Source organism: Dermacentor variabilis, chromosome 9, assembly GCF_050947875.1.
Source record: "Dermacentor variabilis isolate Ectoservices chromosome 9, ASM5094787v1, whole genome shotgun sequence".
In the NCBI taxonomy this organism is placed as follows: domain Eukaryota; kingdom Metazoa; phylum Arthropoda; class Arachnida; order Ixodida; family Ixodidae; genus Dermacentor; species Dermacentor variabilis.
In genome coordinates, this window is record NC_134576.1 from 150,074,827 (window position 1) to 150,086,467 (window position 11,641).

Below are 11,641 nucleotides of genomic sequence, written 5' to 3' on the forward strand. Positions count from 1 at the left end.
ATGCAAGCGACAAGCGCTAGAGAAGCCTGTTGTAGTCAAAACAAACCCTGATTTATAAATCAGCTGCCCACATTTGAACTGTGCTGCTGCTACAGCTTAATAAAAACAAAAAGCGCAGCAGCCCGCTTGCCGATGCTGTGGAAACACGGCGGGCTACGAAGACCGGATGGTGCCGCGGCACCCACCTGCACTGCAGCGCTCCTAGCGGCAGCCGCCGGCATTCATTGCATCCGGTGCCACCCGGGAGGCCACCACTCTATGGAGGCCACGGACGGCACACTAGCCAGAATATTCTAGGCACTATAATGCGTAGAGTAATTTTGTAGGAACTGGTGCGACGCCCAGGGTTGCTTACTGCCAGGTTTTGTGACACACGCTGCATAATTCTTTTATTGTAGTGAATAAAACGTTTACACTATAATATTATTGATTTCTCTTGATTAGAAGCAAATAATATGTACGTTTCTTGGAGTGCGCGACGGCGGTTTCTGTAGTTCAGTGCGACATCGCGCACGTAAACAGCTGTTCGCAGGTGGTTCGGCGGTTCTTTATTCCACGACCGGCTTTATTACTATAAAGCCGGTCGTGCTTTATTCTATGGTTCAGCGCTGTTTGTTGTCTTATCTACCTTCTATGACCGTTTCGTTCTGCCTGCGCTACAACAATCTACAAGATGACCTATCGACAAGTTCATATAGCTACCCTCACCGCATATGCAGTATTCGGAATTCGGCTGCCACGAATTTGTCGTGTCAGCCCAACAAGATCCTCGCGCTACCCGTGCTCGGCGTCAGCTTCTGGAGAAATGATGCATGTATATTGCCCGTCATTGCGCATATGTGGTGCCTGCTCCTAGCCCTATTCTTACGCCAAACGCAACAAGAAGCACCAACCCGAACGCCCGCGTGTGCCCCTGAACGAAGCCTCAAACGATCTGTGTGATTACGACGTGGAATGAAAATTGTGTTGTGAAATTCAACCTTAGCGCTAGGCTGGTTCGTCCATCGCCGTGCTTCCGCTGCGAATATATATATGGGAGCCCTCTCTAAATATTTCTAAAGGCGCAAAAGCCGACGCAACAAATGTTTCGAGCAGTTACCGTCAGTTTTGTAGAAACCTGTACGTTGTAACATAGCATTCTAAAAGACGCACTTCTCGTCCACTTTGTTGTCCCGTGTCTCGCGCTGGTAGTATACTCGGAACCTCTAACAAGAAGACCATATCAATACGCGCTATTCATAATGCAGGATCGTAGGCCCACGGCAGGCGCATTTGCCGTAGAATTTTTCAGCTTTCTGCTCAGCCTCGCACGCCTCTCACGGTTAGCCTGTTTTGTGGAAATAAATATTATTATATTAATAATGTTATTAGATATTATAGTTTCTTCACTGTAATTTATAGCAATCATCCAGATTTCTTAAGCTAGTCATGCATTTAACCTGTATTAGATCAACATTGTTATTACAAGCTTATGGGAGTCATTTCAATCTAGATTGCTCAGCCCGGGAAAGTACAAATGCAAGTCTCAATGTTTATTCCAATTTGGTGTTCCTAAACAGATTACACTGGCAGAATTTTATGCCTGCTTGCATTTTCTGCAATTCAATGTTCAGAGCTGGAAAAACTGATTCCTTTTCTTGCTGTCGAAAGGCTGCTTCAATGTCGATAGCAAGCTATAATTATTCATTTCGGAAGTGTTAAGCAATTACTATATGTCTAAGCTTATCAATGCGTTTTTGTTCCACGAACACAATTAAGTTTTCTCTCCCCCTCTCATTGACAGCCATGGAATGAAACCGTTCACTTTCATAAGTATCAGGATGCAAAGATTCTGAAATTTGTCCTGAGCATTTGTCTGCATCCTATAGTGTGCATGTTTGTATCAAGTTCTGGGGTTATAATCGCAGTGATCTACACATATTGTTATATTGCAACAAACAAATTTATTTAACTTTGTTTTCAAATCTACAATGTGGCCGTGCAGTAACGACTACATTAATAAGCAAAAAAAAAAAAAATAAAACTGCAGATTCAGTGTATGTGTTGGAATCTATGCAAAGTGAAGTTTTTGTCAAGTGGTCAATTAAATGCTGTTAAAGTAACTGCGATATATACAATTTGTCTTAATTTCAACAATCGAACATGTCATCTTTTGCAAGGTCTGCTTATGCACCGCATAGGTCACAACCTTAATGTCATGTAATCTTTATGCATTACACTGTTCACAAACCATACCGAAACGCAAATGGCAGTTAATGTAGATGCACGCTGCGAGACATCAACAAAGTGACGTTTTTTGAGCAGGAAATGGTGCGAGGTGTATGCAGACGAATGAATGACGTGCTTATGTACTTATTTATTTATATACCTCGCAGGCTGCAAGGTTGGAGTATTATGCGAGGGGGAATGAAAAAGTTGTTACAAAAGAAAGAAGGGCACAACATTAAGAAAAAAAAGCAGTACCAGTACATTGCACCAACAAGCCCAACGTATTTTACTGGCACAACATTATACAATACTTAACAAACAATAACAGAAAAAGTTACTGCCCATGCACCCTGTACAGACGGTAAACCAGCGAAGCTGAAATGTGCGGCCCCGGTGTTTATCACTGGGTTAATTCCAATGGTTTATTCAAGTCTTTCTATATTATTGGTTATGTCTGTGTTTCTTAATGAGGTTATGCACATGTTTGGCTTGGGTTTATCACATTGTTTATTTGTAATGCCACACATCGCACTTTGCAAGATCACGATCATGGAAAGTGCAATGAGTGGTTCATTGTGTTAATCCAGCGGGTCCATCAAAGTCTTTCTGAATTATGTTACGCACTTGTGTTTTGTAATGCGTTAACATAATGTTTATGACTCAGTTATGCACTGTAGTTACCAAGTGACACACCAGGGCTGCACATTTCATTTAATTAAATACAGGGACACATTTTTGAACCTATTGGGAAGTCTGAGAGAGACTGCTGCACGCGCGCTCTGCTGCTAGAGCTGCTGCTGCTACTCGTGAATTCATTAACTATATTGCAACAGAAATACGATGGACAAGAACGAAGTTAACACACAGAGCGCTTCGTTCTTGTCTGTTGTCTATCTGTTGAACTTTAGTTAATAATGAATACACACAAACTCATCTAGTTTTCAGTTATGTCAGGCTTATAAGCCCTCTTGTGTCCTGGAATATCTGTAATTTAATTTCTGGCCATGTGCTTACAAGTCGCGTGTCAATCTCCTGATTTTCCTGACAATCTTGTGTGATGTGCAGACCGAGACAGTTTCTGGTGAATCCATGCAGGGTGTTGTGCAGGGTGTAATCTGCACTACAAGTGCCGCTTTTATTGCTTTCAGTTCAGCTTTTCTAGGTGTAGGATGACCTGGAATGGTACTCACTTATATGGGGTTTAGTTTTATGTAGTGTCATACTACTGTTACACTGCTATTGCCAGGTCAGTGTACATATTATATGTGCCTTATGTTTGCTTGCATCTTCATGATTAGCAACCTCCTCTGTGTGTTTGGCAGTTGCATATAGTCTCCTGGCCTAATTGTTTGCCCCCATATTTCACGGTATGGGCCTGTCAATATGAGCTGGGGGGGGGGGGGACTTATCAGAAAGCGAGAGGCCAGACTGGCCAAGAAAGTCTGCAGTGTTGTCGAGGACTTGTTGCATCATTCTTGATTTCTATAGAAGATAGCTTTCCCATAGACTGTAATACACCATAGGCTGTAGTGTTTCTTGTAGTATGCCCGTGTTGTTGGTGTGTGTGGGCCAAATGTACCTCCAACTCTCACCTGGAATTTTCTATCTTTCAGAAAGTTACTGTTTAAGTGCTCTATCAGAAATTATTTTGCTCATCGTTCCTCTTATTAGAGTAGCATGAGGCAGTACTGCTGTTAAAAGCCTCTTCACTCTCTTCATTCTTTCATAAGCGGTATTACACAATGTCCTGCAATAAAGTTTCTGCTGCTTATGGCCCACTCATATCTGCCAGAAGGAACAACTCTTAAAAAAGGTTTTCTTTGTGCTATGTGTGCGACGTAGTATGAGCATTCATACATCTGTAGAACCAGCTTCCTGTCAGAGTACTTGCTATGCCTGATCATGCTTATTTGTGCAGAGCTGTTGGAACAATATATATTGAAGCAATGAATACTTACACACTCGAATTATCACGAAAGATGGTTGTTTGACAATTCTGCCCTTTGCTTTCTATTGGTGTTAGATTTTGCATAAGTATGCCCCCCTATGCAATAGTATTTTGAAGTTTAAGGGTTCAATAAAAGGTGATGAACTAAATCTAAGTGCAAGAGCTTTTTTTTTACCTATGACTCCCATCGAAATGCGACTTCCATGGTTGGTAAATCAACCCCTCGCCTTGTGTTAGCAGCAGAATGCTATAGCCACAGTGGCAGGTGAACAAATTGAAGAACAATATTTCTGTCTATAATTTTTGTTTCTTGCACGTATGTAAGTAAAGTTTGGAATAAGTTTGTCATTGCAAAAAAAGCCCAGTTTGTGGTCCTTTATTGAATAAACCACATATTGTGTATAGTTGAAATGCAGAAATTTGTTCTAAAATCCTTGGGTGATATATCTTCTTGCAAGTAGCATGGTATTTCATTATTTATAAAGATAGTAATCGCAGCGGATATCGTTATATGGGTTTACACACTAATATATGTGATCACAAACTTATTAGAAACTTACTAGAAACATGTAAGGCATGAATGTTTCTGCACACTTGATCAGCTGTGAACGTGCAAGAACTGCTTGTACTGGCTGAACTGGCTGACTTCACTGCACAGTTTTGATTTACTTTTCTTCAGCGCGTCGTTTTATACTGTTTTATCCCCACAAGAACAGGCCGTTTGCTTGCTTTTCGCATTGTTGCACGAGTTCTACATGATTGTGCAGGAGGGTACATTGTCACTGTGCCACTATAGCAAGCAATTTACTTAATCTACTAGCTCTAGAGTTAATTACCTTTGAAAGCAAGTGTTAATACAGATGCAGTAAGGATACAAAGTTCGCAACATAGTCAATGTTTATTGGTTTCTGTGCAAAAAAAAAAAAAAAAAAAATTCTCCAGAGAAGAGGTGCCACTTAACGTGCATGTAATATTTTATTCAAGCCACGGATTTAATGCTATCGTAGCAAATTCATTACGATAGCCGACACTGTTGCTCTGTCAAATTTCATAAGAGCTAAGATAAACTTTCAAGATGCATCGGGAAATTCATGCTTGAAAGCCGACAAGAAAATGCAACTGAACGGTGCCGCGTTCAGCGCAACGTTGAAACTTCGGGTACTTTGCTGTCTTGTCATTTGCCTTTGCCGAGGTTGAAATAATTCAAGCTGCTCCGTAAACGCGTTTTTTGCATGCCACTCAACAAAAGAAAATTGTGACGACCTCGTCGTGTGCTGGGGATCGAACACCGGTACACTATGCCTGGAACGTGAGCCGCAAACGCGCTGCCCTTCCCTCGCCTGTACTCTCCTCCTTTTGGTACGGTGGCGAGCGCCTCTTGCGGCCAGCCCTTGTAAACACGCCGGTGGCGCGGCTACCGGGAGCGACGTCGGCAGCCATAGAGTTACTATACTCGGCAGCCAAGCGGCTGGCGCGTCGTGAGCTTTCGGCGGCGGCGGCTGTGGTTGTCATAGGCATAGAGTTTCCTACATTTTGTAGGAAACTCTATGGTCATAGGGACCGGTACGGTGGCGCGCGCTGTCCTGCGGCGTATGGTCGCAACACTCGGCAGAGAGCTCCCCATGGAAAAGAGAGCGACGTTCCAGGCATATAGTTATAGGAGGCGTTGCACTGAGCTTAGTGTCACACATTCGTTTCCCCACGACTCCTAGTGTGGCTCTTCTGGAGCAGCACGGACTGCTGCAATCGATACCAGTTGGCTGCTGTTTATCACATGTCAATAAGGTCTGAAAACCTTTATTGAAGTAATGAAGCACATACATTAATAACACAAGTCAAATAAACAATGCTTTGATTATTTTGTAAAACAATGACACGTTAACTATCACATGTCAAGGAGGTCTGAAAACCTTTATTGAAGTACTAAAGCACATGCATTAATAACACAAGTCCAATAAACAATGCTCTGCTTATTTTGTAAAACAATGACACGTTACCTATGTTTATATGTTTGTCGGTTATTACATAGAGTTTCTCACTATAATACCTATAGGGAAATCTGGCGCCACCGTCTATGGGAGTTTCTTAAGGGGGCACCATAGAATAAAGAACAACTTTAGAGAAGGGAAACTGTACCTTCCGTAGTGGTTCGAAAATAAGCAGCAGCAGCGCATGGAACTTACCTAGGTGGACGCCAGATAGCGCTGCTAAAACAGGAAGCGAAAATGCGCATTTTTTTTTTAAAGCGTTAGCCAATATGGCCGCTTCTCGCCGGTCGTGTACGCTTGTATCCGCTCATACGCGCCGTACTCGCCCCGCCGGCTATGCGGCATGCCTCAATGCCTCGGCTGCCGCGTAGCCGGTGCGTTCTAATTGCCAGAAGACCAAAGAGCCTCTACTGACGCCCATACAAAGAAGCCACGAGTGAACAGAACGTGCGACTTTATTGGCAAAAGACAAGCAGTGTACATTCTCGTACAATAGTAGAAATAAAATTTGTATGTCGAGATACGCTGGAATCTTTAACGCGAGCTCGTAAACGGCTTGCCGTCGTCGTCGCACATGGCGATCTGGTAACGAGCGACAACCAGCGGCGCAAGCAGATTGGACAGAGTGTCCCGCCTGTTTGCAGCGGCAGTCGCCGTTAAAGATGAGCAACTTGCATTGCGAAGCAATCGGGTGAACCAGGCATCTGCTGCCGCAGCCAACACAGCGACAAGGACCACCCGGCATTTTAGCGTTAACTCCTTTCCAACCCGCACGTTACTTTTCTTTCGGGGTCCGCTAATGTGTGGCTCGCACTTGGTGTCCCACATTGTCTCAGTATGGACAAGTCGCTTTCGCGGGCCTTTCCACCCAACTTCATACACGTCGGACCATGCAAGCACGTATGCCGGTCTCCGTTCGTGCTTAATCGCAGCCGAGAAAGGCCACATGCGCAATTTTACCATGGCTGCAGCACGAAAGGCTGAACGGGGAGCACGAATCACGGTGTGTGTAAATTGGGAGCCACTGTCGCTGTGTGGACTGGAGGAGCAAATGCTTACTTTGAGAGACTGCTTCCCAATGCAACTGCCCTGGCCGCCATATTCGAAAAACATAACACGGCGACCGTAACCAAGTAAGATAACAGCGATATTAAACAGCAATCAATCAATGCATGAGGTTCAGAGAATACGTTATACATTGGCTACGAACCATATGGCAACAGTCAGCATTCACATACACGGGTCTCTTAGGATACATTCAGCCGCCTACTTACAGGCATAATGCTTGCCTTCATCGCATATGTGGTCTGGTAACGAGCGACAACCAGCAGTACTAACAGATTGGACAGAGCATCGCACCTGTTTGAACCGACAGTTGCCGTTGAAGATGAGGACCTTCCATTGCGAAGCAATCAGGTGACACAGGCATCTGCTGCCGCAACCAACACAGTGAAATGGAATATCCGGCATTTTAGCGGTAACTCCTTTCCAATCTGCACGTTTCTTTTCTGTCGAGGGCCGCTAATGTGTGGCTCACATTTGGTGTCCCACTTTGTCTCGATATGAACAAGTCGCTTTCGTGGGCATCACCTTCGGCAGCCATCCTTGCAGGCCTTTCCACCCATGTGGCTATCAACTTCAAACACGTGGGACCATGTAAACACGTATGCTGGTCTCCGTTCATGCTTAATTGCGACCGAGAAAGGCCGCAGGCACAATTTGCCCATGGCTGCAGCAGAAAAGAACGAACGGGAGCACCAGTTACGGTGCGTGTATACTGGGAGTCTATGTCGCTGTGCGGACCGCAGGAGCAAATGCTTACCTCGAGAGACTGCTTACCAATGCAACTGACCAGGCCCCCACATCCGAAAAAGGTAACACGGCGACCACAACCAAGTGGGGCAGAAAAACCAGATTCTACAATGAATCATTCAGTGTAGCTTGCGCAAAGACCCAGGCTATCGAGGAAGAAGAACAATCATCAACGAGACTAGGAATATGGAAAATGAGAAAGCTTGCATTCAAGAGAGAAGCCACTCTGCTCTGGAAGCATTGATGGCCAAAAACATCAAGTAAAATGGTGCATAGCAAACGGTGCGTAAGTTAATGCAAGACACATGTCGATGTTGCATCAGCTATTTCAGGAGAGGAATTGTGCATGACAACATACACTAAAAGGCACTGCTACAGATATGTTATGCTACTAGACAGTGACTGGTATCAAGTATCAGCGAAGAATCGGTTGACCTTTAGGTTTGGATGAGGATGAATGAACTCTAACGAGAATGGGCAATGAAAAAGTTGCATTTTTAGAAGAAAAATTACACTTGGCACAAATGGAATTGACATGGCCAGGAAGCTGATTAAGGGCAAACTGACGGAACTCTTTTGGCCATCGACGTCCCTGCTTGATCAGAAGTTTCAGGTGCATCTAAAGACGAAGAATTTCTGTAATGTCCTTTTTGAGTTACCTGGACGACTCAGCCAATTTGTCCATGCTGGTGGAACGGTGGCTGAAGCTCTTTTCAGTCTTGGCACAGTGCTCTGCAGACTTGATATCTCATGCAAATTCTTCTACATGCACTTCTTTGTTCGTGCTGTAAAAGCCTTGCAAATTCGGCTCCAGTCCCTTTCTGTTGGTGTGGATAGGAGCTCCTGTGATGACCAAGATATGCTTGGCATGGACTCTGTTGGGGCAGAACAGTGACACATGAGATACAGCACAGATTAGCCAAACTCATGTGTGTTTTCTTTTATGTTCGAGCCAATTATACTGAACCATAAACATGAACAAACATTCATTTCTGCTGCAAACAAATGACATGTGCCTCAAGACTAGCTAGCCAATACAGCATATATCAGGCATATTTATTTCTGAACCACATGTTTACCTTGTAGTAGCAGCCAATGCCCACACAATGGCCTTGTTGTAGCAGGCAGCAGCTTCTGTTTAGTGTGTGGAGTGTGTTGCTTTATACTGGTGCTATCTTCATTACTGCATGTCTGGAACAGAAATTTTCACTGAATCAGAAATTGAAAAAGCACAATTTTGCAATATGAAATGCAAGGTGTGACATATATATTGTAATGGTTTACGACTACACAACACATGCAAATGTACCCTGTCTGTTCTAGGATGCTTAAGCAGCACTTTAAATAAATATTGCTATTGTCCATAAATTTATGTCTGCCTAACTATACAATGCATGTAAACAGCTTAAGTATTATTAAGATCACAAATGAGAACATTTGTGTGTTCATTTATACACTGGAAGAGATCACACTGCTGGTTCCACAAGCAAATTTATGAAAGTCATGAAGCTATTAGAACTGATGCATTATTTTTATGCACGAACGTGATGCACTGCTTCACTACTGCAAAAATAAATGCCCTACGGCAAACCAAACTGAACAGCAAGGACACTTGGAACCAACAAATACGAAATATGAGTAAATTATCACGCTTGCAACTGTTTAATACATTAAATTCTGTACTTTCACATCATTTTACCAAAGGATTATTCGGTTTTGTGGACGAAAGTAGTTGCCGGCGGACTCGAAAAAAAGTTTTATATTTATGCCTCCTTCGCGGCAAGCGAAAACACAATCGAGGCCGCCTGATGACGGGCGACAAGGTTCCGCCGAGCCGGCAAAATCACGGCGGCATTGCAGACCTTGGACCATGGGTATTCGGCATGACCTGCGTGACCACCGGGCAGTTCCGACTATTAAAGGTCGACAGACGAGACGCGGCGACGCTAGGCCCCATTATTGCAGCCAACGTTGAACCGGGGACCACCATCCACAGTGATGAATGGGCCGCATACAACTGCATCCCGAACTTAGTGGATGCTAACGGATTGAGCCTCAATCTGCAATGGGAAACTAAACCAGACAGCATGAAATTTGTGGACCCGATCACGGGCGTTCACACGCAAAAAATGGAAAGTTATTGGCATGCAGAAAGTGAAGCGCCACCTCCTCTCCGCCTGGAGTCGCACCTCACATGGCTGTGTTGGGTCAAATAAAGGAGGCATTGGTTGGGTAGTCAATTGATGGCCACACGCGCTGCAAAGACTCATTTCTGCGTTTGTTAGAAGCGATCGCTCGGCGCTACCCAGTGTGAAGGTACATACATGACAAAGTAATGAAAAACAAAGCGCAGTGTTCTGACCCCTTGCTTTTGTATGAATGCTTCCCGGCATTATCCCAACCTGTTCACGTTACATGCGATATATCCGGAGATTTACACTGACGACGCGTGCCCTGCTTGCGGGGATAGATCAACACTTTCGCACATGCTCTGGGGATGTATTTCTATAGCAAGCCCTGACCTCAGCTCAGCTAGGTGGGAGGCGGCCCTCCGCAACCCACTCCTGGCTGAGCAACGTTGGGCTGTCCAGCAGGCCCACGATGCGGCTTGCAGGCTAGGCCTGTCGGTCCCGACGTGGGAGCGGCCCGCGACGTGCTAATACGCGTTCTGCAGGACTGTAAAATAAAAGTTACTTAATCAATCAATTGCTGCGCGCTTACGTACACGGTACGCCAGCGGCGCAGCGTTTTCTTATATATAAGCGCGAGCAGCGAGCGATGTGTTCAAAGACCAGCGCAAGAAAGCAGGCGCACACCAAATATGCGCGCCTGCACCTAGCCGCGCCGAATCAAACCAGGAAAAGGAAAGCAGCGACAAGCGATCGTATAAAAGCCTAGTGGAAAAACCAGACGCACACCAATCTGCGCTCGGAAAAGTGATGGTGTAAACAAGGTCGGTGTAAATACCTACTGCAGACCACGGTGCAGACACCAGGCGCGCATCAATCTGCGCTCGGAAAAGCGCGCGCAAGCACGTAGCGAGCCGCGCCAATCCAATCCAGAAGCCAAAGGAAAGTGGGGAAGCGTGGGGAAGTAATGTGTGACACCACGTGTGACACAGTGTTACCGTTGTTAAGGCTACCACCCAGTCACCTATGGCCACGGCTACAATATGATGAAAAATGAGACGCGCGTTCCGATATCGCTGTTTCTTTCCCGATGGTGTGTGTATAACGACAGCCTCGCAAGTAACGGTTTATTTAGGAAACAGCAACGGAGGATCCCGACTGCCATATGTTGTGCAGGATTTAGTTCGTTAACTTGTCTCCGCCTGTAAGCTAATGAGACGAATATTATATAACGATGCAAGCAGCGGTGTTAAACGACTCACCGTTATTGCCGTTGTCAGCCGCACCAGAATCCAGCTCCCGTTGCGATGCAGACGTGTTCCGAATGGCTCACGACCGATACCCAACTTTTGGGCTTACGTGTCCGCCTGCAAACACGTCACTTCACCCCAGGTTAAATAACGCGAGACATCGAAGCGCAATAAACTAGCTTTAGCAAAAAAGAAGCAACCAGTCTGAGTGCACGAACGAATGAATCCGTGCCGCTATGCACTCGAAAATACCGGTAAAAATTTTAAATCCAGGCCAGAGGTCACGTGAAAGATCGATGATGCTGA

The 11,641-nt window shown here is 44.9% G+C and overlaps 1 long non-coding RNA gene across 2 annotated transcripts; it reads right to left on the reverse strand.

The window, feature by feature from the left end:
* Nucleotides 1–6,581: 6,581 nt before the first annotated feature.
* Nucleotides 6,582–10,908, reverse strand: LOC142557828 (uncharacterized). Of its 2 annotated transcripts, none has more exons than XR_012822861.1 (3): nucleotides 9,819–10,908; nucleotides 9,036–9,147; nucleotides 6,582–8,831 (listed from the first exon to the last, which is right to left on the reverse strand). It is a non-coding gene; the product is annotated as an uncharacterized LOC142557828 (long non-coding RNA). The 2 variants fall into 2 exon arrangements; XR_012822860.1 differs by having other exon boundaries at nucleotides 10,479–10,903.
* Nucleotides 10,909–11,641: the final 733 nt, after the last annotated feature.